Raw genomic sequence first — 14406 nt, forward strand, 5'->3', positions numbered from 1 at the left:
GGTTAATTGCTTTATTTTGTGTTGCTACAGCTTTTAAGCCACATTATTTTTTTAAACATTAAATGCACTATGCATTATCAAAACTGAAATTGAAAATTGTGATAATTTTTAAAATAATCAAACCGAAACTGAACTGACCTCAAAAAGCATTAATCACTCAACACTACTGGCAAGTCCCTCCAACAGAAGCGTCCAAGGAGTTGACCTCTTTCAGAACACCCACTGGCCTACCAATTTTTGGATATGCCCCTTGGGCTTTATTACGCTGCCGCGACCTTCCAGCAGCTCATGGACAGTGTTCTGAGGGGTACAGAGGCGCACGCAGCAGCGTAAATAATGACATCATTATCTACAGTTCCACATGGGAGGAGAACCTCCACTATCTGACAGACATCTTCTGACGAATCCACAAGGCTGGACTTGTGGTCAACGCATGGAAGTGGCATCTAGCCAAGGCCAAGGTGCAATACCTTGCTTACGTGCTGGGCTCATCAAGCCTCAACTGAACAAGGTGGAGACGGGGCTGTCTAGCCCACCCCTGACTACCAAGAAGTTGAGGTCTTTTCTGGGCTTGGTGGGGTGGTCCCGGCGGTTCATCCCCAACTTCTCAGGCCGAGCTGCTGTGCTCAATGGCCTCACCAGGAAGTCCACAGAAGAGGAAACGGTTCCCTGAGTGCAATGCCGCCTTTGAAGATCTAAAGCAGCGTTTGTGCCAGGAGCCAGAGCTGCAGACAGATGCCTCTGCGGTTGATCTAGGAGCTGTGCTACTGCAGGGAGAAGAGGATGACAGAAGACCTGTGCAATACATCAGCTGAAAGTTGTTTCCAAGAGAGACGAGAAGGTACTCAATGATGGAAAAGGAATGTTTGACCACAAAATGGGCAGTCGATACCCTCAAGTACTACTTCCTAGTACGGGTGTAACGGTTCACCAGACCCACGGTTTTGGGGTCGCAGTTTGGTTCGGTTTCAGTACAGCGGGAAAATGAAAAATCCACAGTTACTGAAATTAATTTGTGTTCATTTAAGAAAATACAATGTGTTGGTATTCCTGATTCGATATTCAGTTCAAGTCGGAAGTTTACATACACTTGGAGTCATTAAAACTTGTTTTTCAACCACTCCACAAATGTATTGTTAACAAACTATAGTTTTGGCATCTACTTTGTGAATGACAAGTAATTTTTCAAACAATTGTTTGCAGACAGATTATTTCACTGTATCACAATTCCAGTGGGTCAGAAGTTTACATACACTAAACTGACTGTGCCTTTAAACAGCTTGGAAAATTCCAGAAAATGATGTCAAGGCTTTAGAAGCTTCTGATATGTTAATTGACATAATTTGAGTCAATTGGAAATGTACCTGTGGATGTATTTCAAGGCCTACCTTCAAACCCAGTGCCTCTTTCCTTGACATCATGGGAAAATCAAAATAAATCAGCCAAGACCTCAGAAAAAAAGTTGTAGACCTTGGGAGCAATTTCCAAACGCTTGAAGGTACCATGTTCATCTGTACAAACAATAGTATGCAAGTATAAACACCATGGGACCATGCAGCCATCATACTGCTCAGGATGGAGACGCATTCTGTCTCCTAGAGATTTACATACTTTGGTGCAAAAAGTGCAAATCAATCCCAAAACAACAGCAAAGGACCTTGTGAAGATACTGGAAGAAACAGGTTCAAAACTATTTATATCTACAGTAAAACGAGTCCTATATCAACATAACCTGAGAGGCCGCTCAGCAAGGAAGAAACCACTGCTCCAAAACTGCCATAAAATAGCCAGACTACGGTTTGCAAATGCACATGGGGACCAACATTTTGGAGAAATGTCCTCTGGTCTGATAAAACAAAAATATAACTGTTTGGTCATAATGACCATCGTTATGTTTGGAGTAAAAAGGGGGAGGTTTGCAAGCCGAAGAACACCGTCCCAACCGTGAAGCACGGGGTTGGCAGCCTCACGTTGTGGGGGTGCTTTGCTGCAGGAGGGACTGGTGCACTTCACAAAATAGATGGCATCATGAGCAAGGAAAAGTATGTGGATATATTGAAGCAATATCTCAAGACATCAGTCAGGAAGTTAAAGTTTGGTCGCAAATGGATCTTCCAAATGGACAACAAAGTCAAGGTGTTGGAGTGGCCATTACAAAGCCCTGACCTCAATCCTATAGAACATTTGTGGGCAGAACTGAAAAAGTGTGTGCGAGCAAAGAGGCCTACAAACCTGACTCAGTTACACCAGATCTGTCAGGAGGAATGGGCAAAAATTCACCCAATATATTGTGGGAAGCTTAAAAACGTCTTATGGCTGCAGGGGCAGTATTGAGAAGCTTGGATGAAAAGGTGCCCAGAGGTGCCCAGAGTAAACTGCCTGCTCCTCAGTCCCAGGTGCTAATATATGCATATTATTATTAGTATTGGATAGAAAACACTTTGAAATGTCTAAATCTGTTTGAATGATTGTGAATATAACAGAACTCATATGGCAGGCAAAAACATGAGAAAAAATCCAACCAGGAAGTGGGAAATCTGAGGTTGGTCGATTTTCAAAGCTTGGCCTACCAAATACACATTGAGATATGGATGAGGTTGCAATTCCTATGGCTTCCACTAGATGTCAACCATCTTTTGAAACTTGAATGAGGATTCTACTATGAAGGAGGGGCTCATGAGAACTCTGAGTCAGTGGCCTGGCAGAGAGCCCTGGTCTCATGACGCGCGCTCCCGACAGAGTTACCTCGCGTTCCAGTGCTTTTTCTGAAGACAAAGGAATTCTCCGGTTGGAGCATTATTGATGTTTTATGTTAAAAACATCATAACGACTGATACCATACATTGTTTGACATGTTTCTAAAGGACTGTAACGGAACTTTTTGAATTTTTGTCTTAGTGAAGTGCCTGCGCCTCATGAAGATGGATTACTGGGCTGAACACGTTAACAACAAGTGGCTATTTGGACATAAATGATGGAACTTTACGGAACAAATCAGTCATTTATTGTCGAAACTGGGATTCCTGGGAGTGCCTTCTGATGAAGATCATCAAAGTGAATATTTATGGTGTTGTTTCCAAAATGGCGGATATTCCTCTGGCTGTTTTGGGCTCTGAGATTATGCTTTTTCCGTAAAGTTGTTTTGAAATCTGACACAGTGGTTGAATTAAGGAGAAGTCTATCTTTAATTCTGTGAATAACACTAGTATCTTTTATCAATGTTTATTATGAGTATTTCTGCAAAATCACAGGATGTTTTGGAATCAAAACATTACTGCACGTAATGAGAGCACTATCAGGAATACTAACACTGTGTTTTTTTAATTAAAAGACACAATTACTCATCAACAACAATACTAAAATAAAGTGCAATATGCGTGTGAAATCAATATGTAAACATGTCTCGACATTGTATAATCCTATGCTATAATGTTTCTTACAAGGAGAAAAACATGCACACTGTAGCACATACTTCTCATGTCCCACTCTGGGGTAATGTGTTTAGTAGCTCTCTGTAGCCCCGGAGGTCCATCCACCTGTAGTGAGCGTGACACAGGGTTGGCCAATTCATTGACAACGTTGGCTTTAGCTTGCTTAGTTTAAAGCGAGTACCACCTGTTTTCTGAAATGGGTGCGAGAGGGCGAAGTTCGTACCGTTGCTCGAGCACTTTCACGAGGTGCTGAAACTCCCTATGCTTCTCAACCACCGAGAATGGGCTCATGTATAAACATAGTCTATCGCTCTTGTAATTTCTTTGCCCCGGTCTGAATCAGCTGCGATAGGCTGCTTGAATGCAGAAGGGAGACGAAGTTGTGCTGTTGTTTTTATGTGTTTCTTGCTCCGGTGGTACTGGGGTGATGTCGGCGTAAATGTGTCAACATGTTTGAGGTATTGGCAGCTGAATAGGCTATTCTGGTTGAGCAGTGGCGACATACTTTCTCTGTCTGTCGACTTTGTAATCTACCAGGAAGTAAAATATTCCCAAACTGCAGATTTATCAATCCCAGCACTCGCCATCGTACAGAACTAGTTGCCGGCTGCGCCTCACAAAAGTACAGTTTGAAATACAACAATTAAGATTTAAATTTTGATTACAACGTTCGAATAGGCTGTAGTTTTAATGGAATAGCCTGAAATGTATTTTCTTAGCTCCGATTTACTCGAGCCATACAATGCAGTGTAGGCATAGGCTGAAGGCCTAGTGTTTTTTGTATTTATTTTTCTGTATTCATTGGAGTTCACAGTGCGCACCGAATCAAGGTCCCTGTACCGAATGGTTCGGTACAAATACATATACTGTTACACCTCTACCTCATAGGGAAGGAGTTCATGCTGGAGATGGATCACCGGGCCTTGCAATGGCTCCATCAGATGAGAGACACATACTGTATTAGAGGATTACCAGGTGGTACCTTTCCTTACAGCCCTTCAAGTTCACTGTCCTGGGCCTGGTAAAGAGAACATCCTGGCAGACTTCCTGTCACGTCATCAGGATAAATACGTTTTGCACCGACTTCGCACTGCGACATCACGTCTGTCACATCACGATATTGTCACCATCGACGATGGCTGTCAACCTTCTATATCTGATACCATCTTAATATCGCCCAACCCTAATGTCCATATCACAACACCTTGATGCCTAAACTTCTCTCGTTCCCCCAAAGACGCAATTTGTGACACATTCTACAGGTACCTCCACATCATTATGCATTCCTGGAGAGAGATAAACAATAAAACATGGGAACATCTGGACATTAGTGCAGCAGAATACATAATCAACCATTCACCTAAATAGGTCATAACTCAGCAGTCATATTGTGCATCCCTCCCTGCCCCTATGTTACTGTATATAAGCCAAAGGACATGCTGCCTGTCATCTACTACTTTGCGGTGAGTGTCTGCATCCCAAATGGCACACTATTCGTTATATATAGTGGGACCCAGGCCCCCTTTGGGCTTTGGTCAAAGGGAATAGGGTGCCATTTGGGATGCAGAATATGAGTCAGGGGCCTCCTGAGTGTCGCAGCGTCACTACAGACTTGGGTTCGATCCCACGCAGTGTCATAACTGGCCGCGACCGGGGTCCCATAGGGCGGTGCACAATTGGCCCAGCTTCTTACGGGTTAGGGGAGGGTTTGACCAGGGGGGCTTTACTTGGCTCATCGTGCTCTAGCAACTCCTTGTGTCGGACCGGGCGCCTGCAGGCTGACTCTGGTAGTCAGTTGAACAGTGTTTCCTCCAACACATTGGTGCAACTGGCTTGCAACCTTCCGGCCGGACTTGTAGCGCGTTGAGCATCAAAAATCTATTTTAGCGCCTAGCCACACAGGCGCTCGCTGAGGCACGCGAGCAGTGTGGGTGCAATGACTGAATAACATGTATGTGTACATTTATTTTGCATCACGAGCGGTGTGGTTAGCATGTAAGGCTTGCTCCTGATAGGCATGCCTCATTTCCTAGAGACCTAGCCTACAGTAGTCTTTCAAATTCTTAATATGGGTAGCTCTACAGATGATGCAATCTCTATTGCACTCCACACTGCCCTTTCCCACCTGGACAACCTATGTGAGAATGCTATTCATTGACTACAGCTCAGCGTTCAACACCATAGTACCCTCAAAGCTCATCACTAAGCTAAAGAACCTGGGACTTAACACCTCCCTCTGCAACTGGATCCTGGACTTCCTGAGGGCCACCCCCAGGTGGTGAGGACAGGTAGCAACACATCTGCCACGCTGATCCTCAACACTGGAGCGCCCCAGGGGTGCATGCTCAGTCCCCTCCTGTACTCCCTGTTCACCCACGACTGCATGGCCAGGCACGACTCCAACACCATCATTAAGTTTGCAGACGACACAACGGTGGTAGGCCTGATCACCGACAACGACGAGACAGCCTATAGGGAGGAGGTCAGAGACCTGGCCGGGTGGTGCCAGAATAACAACCTATCCCTCAACGTAACCAAGACTATGGAGATGATTATGGACTACAGGAAAAAGAGCACAGAGCACGCCCCGATTCTCATCGACGAGGCTGTAGTGGAGCAGGATGAGAGCTTCAAGTTCCTTAGTGTCCACATCAACAACAAAATAGAATTGTCCAAACACACCAAGACAGTCGTGAAGAGGGCACGACAAAGCCTATTCCCCCTCAGGAAACGAAAAAGATTTGGCATGGGTCCTGAGATCCTCAAAAGGTTCTACACCTGAAACATTGAGAGCATCCTGACCGGTTGCATCACTGCCTGGTACGGCAATTGCTCGGCCTAGCGGTACCGGAGTGCCAAGTCTAGGACAAAAAGGCTTCTCAACAGTTTTTACCCCCAAGCCATAAGACTCCTGAATAGGTAACCAAATGGTTACCCGGACTATTTGCATTGTGTGCCCCCCCACCCCTCTTTTACGCTGCTGCTACTCTCTGTTTATCATATATGCATAATATATAGATTTTTTAATGCCTTTTATTTAACTAAGCAAGTCAGTTAAGAACACATTCTTATTTTCAATGACTGCCTAGGAACTGTGGGTTAACTGCCTTGTTCAGGGGCAGAACGACAGATTTTCATCTTGTCAGCTCAGGGGTTCCAATCTTGCAACCGCACAGTTAACTAGTCCAACGCTCTAACCATTGCACTCCATGAGTAGCCGGCCTGTTACGTGAATGCAGTAGAAGCCAAGGTAAATTGCTAGCTAGCATTAAACTTATCTTATAAAAAACAATCAATCATAATCACTAGTTATAACTAGTAATCCAGTTTAGCAGGCAATATTAACCAGGTGAAATTGTGTCATTTCTCGTGCGTTCATTGCATGCAGAGTCAGGGTATATGCAACAGTTTGGGCTGCCTGGCTCATTGCAAACTAATTTGCCAGAATTTTACGTAATTATGACATACATTGAAGGTTGTGCAATGTAACAAGAATATTTAGACTTAGGGATGCCACCCGTTAGATAAAATACCGAACGGTTCCGTATTTCACTGAAATAATAAACGTTTTGTTTTCAAAATGATAGTTTCCGGATTTGATCATATTAATGACCAAAGGCTCGTATTTCTGTGTGTTATTATGTTATAATTAAGTCTGATTTGATAGAGCAGTCTGACTGAGCAGCAGCAGGCCCGTCATCATTCATTCAAACAGCACTTTCGTGCGTTATGCCAGCAGCTCTTCGCAAGCACAGCGCTGTTTATGACTTCAAGCCTATCAGCCTAATGGCTGGTGTAACCAATGTGAAATGGCTAGCTAGTTAGCTGGGTGTGCGCTAATACTGTTTCAAACGTCACTCGCTTTTAGATTTGGAGTAGTTATTCCCCTTGCGCTGCAAGGGGCGCGGCTTTTGTGGAGCGATGGGTAACGATGCTTCGAGTGTGGCTGTTGTCGATGTGTTCCTGGTTCGAGCCCAGGTAGGGGCGAGGAGGGGGACGGAAGCTATACTGTTACACTGGCAATCCTATAGTGCCCATAAGAACATCCAATAGTCAAAGGTATATGAAATACAAATGGTATAGAGAGAAATAGTCCTATAAATACTATATTAACTACAACCTAAAACCACTTACCTTGGAATATTGAAGTCTCATGTTAAAAGGAACCACCAACTTTCATATGTTCTCATGTTCTGAGCAAGGAACTTAAACGTTAGCTATTTTACATGGCACACATTTTTACATGGCACACATTACTTTCTCCAACACTTTGTTTTTGCATTATTTAAACCAAATTGAACATGTTTCATTATTTATTTGAGACTAAATTGATTTTATTGATGTTTTATATTAAGTTAAAACAAGTGTTAATTCAGTATTGTTGTAATTGTCATTATTACAAATAAAAATTAAATAAAAATTGGCCAATTTAATCGGTATCGGCTTTTTTGGTCCTCCAATAATCGGTATCGGCGTTGAAAAATCCTAATCGGTCGACCTCTACTGTATACAGCCTTGCTACTGTTATTTTCAAATGTCTTTTTACTGTTTTTTTCTTTACTTACCCACACACACACACACACACACCTTTTTTCGCACTATTGGTTAGAGCCTGTAAGTAAGCATTTCACTGTAAGGTCTACTACGCCTGTTGTATTCAGCGCACGTGACAAATAAACTTTGATTTGACTTAGACAAATATTCCACTTCTCCTCCTGAAATATGGAAACCCACAGAAATTCATAACCTGGCTTTAGGTTACTCAACAGCTCAGCAGGAAATGTTGTCTCAATCAGCAAGTACAGTCGCTTAGGCCTAGTACTTTATTCCAATAACAAAAGTTGCCCTACTTCCTTACTGTGCAATTACAATGCAATTACTACAGTACTAGCTATGTAACAGTAGTCAGCACAGTGTTACTACTACACACAGGTATAGAGCTGGGTGCATTTCAGTTGGTGTTAAAACCAAGAAGTTGAGATGAGCCAAGGGTGAAGCACTCTTAGAGTCTCTGTGATCCAGTTGGAAATATACTGGAAGGGGACACCATATCAATACTGGAGACTGACCAGAATCCACAGGAATCGGACTGGGCTTTAGCTTCCGAGCCATATGGTGAAGACAGGAAAGGTGATCTGAGCAGCCGCAGTCAGACCACAGCCCTGCCAGCATCCCCTGGTTTGGCCTAGTCTCCACCCCCTGCAGCAGACCACAAACCACATGGTGATGGCTGGGCCTGGGGGTTTGTCCACCCACTATTTGATTGTACATGTGCAAGAAGATCTGCATCAGTAGCCCTTGGCCCTTAAGACCTCAGACCACATACACTCACCCTGTCTGTCACCTGACTAAAATATGATGTAACAACAATGCTATTACAGTGTTATTACACAGGTATGAGAGCTAAAGTGTTACCTATAATCCCGATACTGTACAAACAATCTCTTTTTTGTTTGGTCTAAATACTACTACTATTTACGGGCGGCAGGTAGCCTAGTGGTTAGTGCGTTGGATTTGTAACCGAATCGCGAGATGACAGATACAAATCTGTCGTTCTGCCCCTGAACAAGGCAGTTAACCCACTGTTCCTATGCCGTAATTGAAAATAAGAATATGTTCTTAACTGACTTGCCTAGTTAAATAAAGGTAAAATAAAAAAATAAAAAGATACATTTAAAAAAAAATATGGTGCAAGTACTGATGTGTTTACATTTCAAACACCTGTCACCCAGAGCGGCTACAGGTGACATCATCCTAGCTACAGTACTTACTACGCCAGAGACAAAACCAATAAACATTTGGCATAATCTAGCAATGATACAAAGGAGCAAAACACAGAAATGGTGATTGCAATCTGTAGAATCTGAATCATTAGTCATTTTATTATCAACGTCGCGTGCTAAAACTTGAAGTTGCTTAGTTAAGAGCGAGCCGAGCTAGCTCGCTAGCTTCACTATTAACGTCAATAAAGAAAATATCTAGCTACCATAACATGTATAGTTTCTGATGTTGATGTCCTTATTCCAAACTATGCAAAGCCCCCAAAATATGAAGAGGTTAGTTTGCAAATATTTACCCAGTTGCCTCGCGCTGTCAGTGACAAGCTCCGTGTCAAAACACTTGGCTCGAGCTCAAGAAGGGGGTCTGTATTCCTTCGCAACCATGCATATTGGAAAGTACAGCTATTATTCCCATATATTTTGTTAATTTGCTAAGGAGATGTGAGCGGATTTAGAAAACAACTTAATTTATTAACCAACTTGCCATGAGGACAGAACAGCTGGCAAGTTAGTTTCCCACGCAACATGGAACAGTTTATCGTCAAACGCAATATTACTCACTCAAGCTTCGTTGCATTAGTGCAAATTTCCTCTCACAGTTTGCTCTTCGCCAGATCACTTCGGGGTAGAAACTCCTTTGCAGTCAGCCTTACTAGCTAGATATTTCAATTCTAGACGGAGACATTTCTGGCTTTTTCAATATCTCAAACTCATCCTTTTACTTTCTCTGCCTGGGACACGAGAATTTCACAAAGAAACGCCCAGTCCCAAACTCCTTCAATTAATCTCTTCTTTGATTGGCTGGTATTCCCATTTTTGGTATTGCCACTTGTTGATCTGCACATTTCCATAGGTCCTCTCTTGTAACATTATTTGAAAAAGAGAAGAACAGAATTCAAATGTATTTATAGACTGTGGCAATAATAGATCATTTGGATATTCACCATGTTTGCATTAAGGTATAGTAAAAACGATTTATAAAGGCTTTATAAATATAAACAATATTCAGACAGTACCAGTCAAAAGTTTACACACCTACTCATTCAATGGTTTATCTTTATTTTTACTCTTTTCTACACTGTAGAATAATAGTGTAGTGAAGACATCTAAACTATGAAATAACACATGTGGAATCATGTAGTAACACAATTTTTTTTTAAACAAATCGAAATATATTTTAGATTCTTCAAAGTAGCCACCCTTTGCCTTGATGATAGCTTTGCACACTCTTGGCATTCTTTCAACCAGCTTCATGAGGTAATCACCTGGAATGCATTTCAATTAAAAGGTGTGCTTTGTTAAGTTCATTTGTGGAATTTCTTTCCTTCTTAATGCGTTTGAGCCAATCAGTTGTGTTGTGATATAAGGTAGGGGTGGTATACAGAAGATAGCCCTATTTGGTACAAGACCAAGTCCATATTTATGGCAAGAACAGCTCAAATAAGCAGAGAATCGACAGTCCATCATTACTTTAAGACATGAAGGTCAGTCAATGCGGAAAATGTCAAGAAATGCAGTCGCAAAACCATCAAGCGCTATGATGAAATTGGTTCTCATAAGGACCGCCACAGGAAAGGAAGACCCAGATTTACCTCTGCTGCAGAGGATAAGTTCATTAGAGTTGCCAGCCTCAAAAATTGCAGCCCAAATAAATGCTTCACAGAGTTCAAGTAACAGACGCATCTCAACATCAACTGTTCAGAGGAGACTGTGTGAATCAGCTCTTCATTGTCGAATTGCTGTAAAGAAACCACTAATAAGAAGAAGAGACTTGCTTGGGCCAAAAAACATGAGCAATGGACATTAGACCGGTGGAAATCTGTCCTTTGGTCAGATTTTTGGTTCCAACTGCCGTGTCTTTGTGAAACGCAGAGTAAGTGATCTGGTGATCTTCGCATGTGTGTTTCCCACTGTGAAGCATGGATGAAGAGGTGTGATGGTTTCAGGGTGCTTTGCTGGTGACACTGTCTGTGATTTATTTAGAATTCAAGGCACACTTAACCAGTTTGGCAGGCACACTTAAACAGCATTCTGCAGAGATACGCCATCCCATCTGGTTTGCGCTTAGTGGGACTATCATTTGTTTTTCAACAGGACAATGACCCAACACACCTCCAGCTGGTGTAAGGGCTATTTGACCAAGAAGGAGAGTGATGGAGTGCTGCATCAGATGGCCTGGCCTCACCCGACCTCAACACAATTGAGATTTCTTGGGAAATGTTGAATTGAAAGGAAAAGTGAAGGAAAAGCAGCCAACAAGTGCTCTGCATATGTGGGAACTCCTTCAAGGCTGTTGGGAAAGCGTTCCAGGTGAAGCTGGTTGAGGGAATTCCAAGAGTGTGCAAAGCTGTCAATGAAAGGGTGGCTACTTTGAAGAATCGAAAATATATTTAGCTTTGTTTCACACTTTTTTGGTTACTATATGATTCCATATGTGTTATTTCATAGTTTTGATGTCTTCACTATTACTCTACAATGTAGAAAATAGTAAAAATAAAGAAAACCCTGGAATGAGTAGGTGTCCAAACTTTTGACTGGTACTGTAAATTCAACCTTTTGGCAGGTATCTCGCTCCATAGACTTGCTTCCATTCAGCCAGAAGAGCATTGGTGAGGTCGGGCACTGATGTTGGGCGGTTAGGCCTTGTTCGCAGTCTGCGTTCCAATTCATCCCAAAGGTGTTAGATGGGGTTGAGGACAGGGCTCTATGCAGGCCAGTCAAGTTCTTCGACACCGATCTCAAAAAAACGTTTCTGTATGAACCTCGCTTTGTGCTCGAGGGAATTGTAATGCTGAAACAGGAAAGGGCCTTCTCCAAACTGTTGCCACAAAGTTGGAAGAGCAGAATCGTCTAGAATGTCATTGTATGCTGTAGCGTTAAGATTTCCCTTCACTTGAACTATTGGGCCTAGCCCAAACCTTAAAAAATAGCCCCAGACCAAAATTCGTCCTCCCCCAAACTATACAGTATGCACCATGCATTAGGGCAGGTAGCATTCTCCTGGCAATCGCCAGATGGTGAAGCGTGATTCATCACTCCAGAGAACGTTTCCACGGCTCCAGAGTCCAATGGCGTTGAGCTTTACACCACTCAAGCCGGCTCTTGGCATTGCGCATGGTGATCTTAGGCTTGTGTGTGGCCGACATTGCTTTCAGAGGCAGTTTGGAAATCGATAGCGAGTGTTGCAACCGAGGACACAATTTTTCAGCACTCGATTCTGTGAGCTTGTGTGGTTGACTGGTGCAGCTCTAGCAGAGCAGAAATTTGATGAACTGACTTGTTGGAAAGGTGGCATCCTATGACGGTGCCACATTGAAAGTCAATGAGCTCTTCAGTACTCTGTGCTCGATTTCATACACCTGTCAACAACTAAATAAATAGCCAAATCCACTAATTTGAAGGGGTTTCCACAAACTTATGGCCATGTAATGTATATTTAAGCAATAAGGCACGAAATAAATGCATTGTCATACCCGTGGTATGCAGTCTGTTATACCACGGCTGTCAGCCAATCAGGATTCAGGACTCGAACCACGCAGTTTAAAATGTACATATAAACTCAGCAAAAAAAGAAATGTCAAGGAAATTTCAGGACCCTGTCTTTCAAAGATAATTCATAAAAATCCAAATATCTTGACAGATCTTTATTGTAAAGGGTTTTTACACTGTTTCCCATGCTTGTTCAATTAACTAGTTAAAAGTTAAAAATAAAAAACATTTCACAGCAAGAACTAGCAAATCTGGTGCAGACCATGAGGAGGAGATGCACTGCAGTACTTAATGCTGCTGGTGGCCACACCAGATACTGACTGTTACTTTTGATTTTGACCCCCTTTGTTCAGGGACACATTATTCCATTTGTTTGTCACATGTCTGTGGAACTTGTTCAGTTTATGGCTCAGTTGTCGAGTATTATGTTCATACAAATATTTACGTTAAGTTTGAAAATAAACTAATTTGACAGTGAGACGACATTTCTTTTTTTGCTGAGTTCATATACACTGCTGTTTAAAAGTTAGGGGTCACTTAGGAATGTCCATGTTTTTGAAAGAAGCACTTTTTTTTGGTCCATTAAAATAACATCAAATTGATCAGAAATACAGTGTAAACGTTGTAAATGACTATTGTAGCTGGAAACGGCAGATTTTTTTAATGGAATATCTACATAGGCGTACAGAGAACCATTATCAGAAACCATCACTCCTGTGTTCCAATGGCATGTTGTGTTAGGTAATCCAAATCATTTTAAAAGGCTAATTGATCATTCGAAAACCCTTTTGCAATTAAGTTACAGGTGAAAACTGTCGCGCTGATTGAAGAAGCAATAAAACTGGCCTTCTTTAGACTAGTTGAGTATCGGTAGCATCAACATTTGTGGGTTCGATTACAGGCCCAAAATGGCCAGAAACAAAGAATTTTCTGAAACTCGTGAGTCTATTCTTGTTCTGAGAAATGAAGGCAATTCCATGCGAGAAATTGCCAAGAAACTGAAGATATTGTACAACTCTGTACTACTCCCTTCACAGAACAGCGCAAACTGGCGCTAACCAGAATAAAAAGAGTGGTAGGCCCCGGTGCACAACTGAGAAAGAGGACAAGTACATTAGAATGTCTAGTTTGAGAAACAGGCTCCTAACAAGTCCTCAACTGGCAGCTTCGTTAAATAGTTCCCGTAAAACACCCGTCAACAGTGAAGAAAAATATATTAAACATAGTGGCTGTTTATTGTTCGGCAGTATTATGAGTTGGGGTAGAAGCTTTAAGGAGCCCTTTGGTCCTAGAGAGAGAACAGTCTGGAGGTGACTGGAGTTGACCATTTTTGGGCCTTCCTCTGACACTTCCTAGCATATAGGTGTTACGCACACCTCTAGGAAGAGGGAACGCAACTCCCTGTGGTGCGAAAGTAGTATGAGACTGTAGGTGCAAGTAAGGATGACAAAAGGCAGAGAATTTACCGTTTACTAGGAATTTATTCCATCACATGGTAATTTTGAGGAAAGGGGGCTGGATGGAACCAAAGCAAAGAAAGTAAATATCAAAGCCCCCTCTCCTACCTTACCTGCCTACCCACTACTTATCTAACTTAACACCACCTGGTGCCCTAAACAAAATACAGGGGGTGGTCCGCCCACGTCTAACCTAGTGTGAATAGACAGTGAATATACTACGGGTATGTATGCCCGCGGGCCTCTTGC

At 42.5% G+C, this 14406-nt stretch overlaps 1 protein-coding gene and 1 long non-coding RNA gene across 3 annotated transcripts in view; both read right to left on the minus strand.

Moving 5' to 3' along the window:
- LOC110490036 (MAGUK p55 subfamily member 7) overlaps positions 1-10000 on the minus strand; it is a 268418-nt gene extending 258418 nt beyond the window's left edge. The window contains exon 1 of one of the 2 annotated variants that reach the window (XM_036944340.2): positions 9773-10000. The gene's annotated coding sequence lies outside the window, so the exon portion shown is untranslated. The remainder of the gene's footprint in view (positions 1-9772) is intronic. The other variant, XM_036944342.2, reaches the window with a different exon arrangement.
- The window catches only part of LOC149977452 (uncharacterized), a 1012103-nt gene that overhangs the window by 690389 nt on the left and 307308 nt on the right, over positions 1-14406 (minus strand). The window lies entirely within an intron of this gene.

This window comes from Oncorhynchus mykiss, chromosome 15, assembly GCF_057628025.1.
Source record: "Oncorhynchus mykiss isolate SJ-2025 chromosome 15, ASM5762802v1, whole genome shotgun sequence".
In the NCBI taxonomy this organism is placed as follows: Eukaryota; Metazoa; Chordata; class Actinopteri; order Salmoniformes; family Salmonidae; genus Oncorhynchus; species Oncorhynchus mykiss.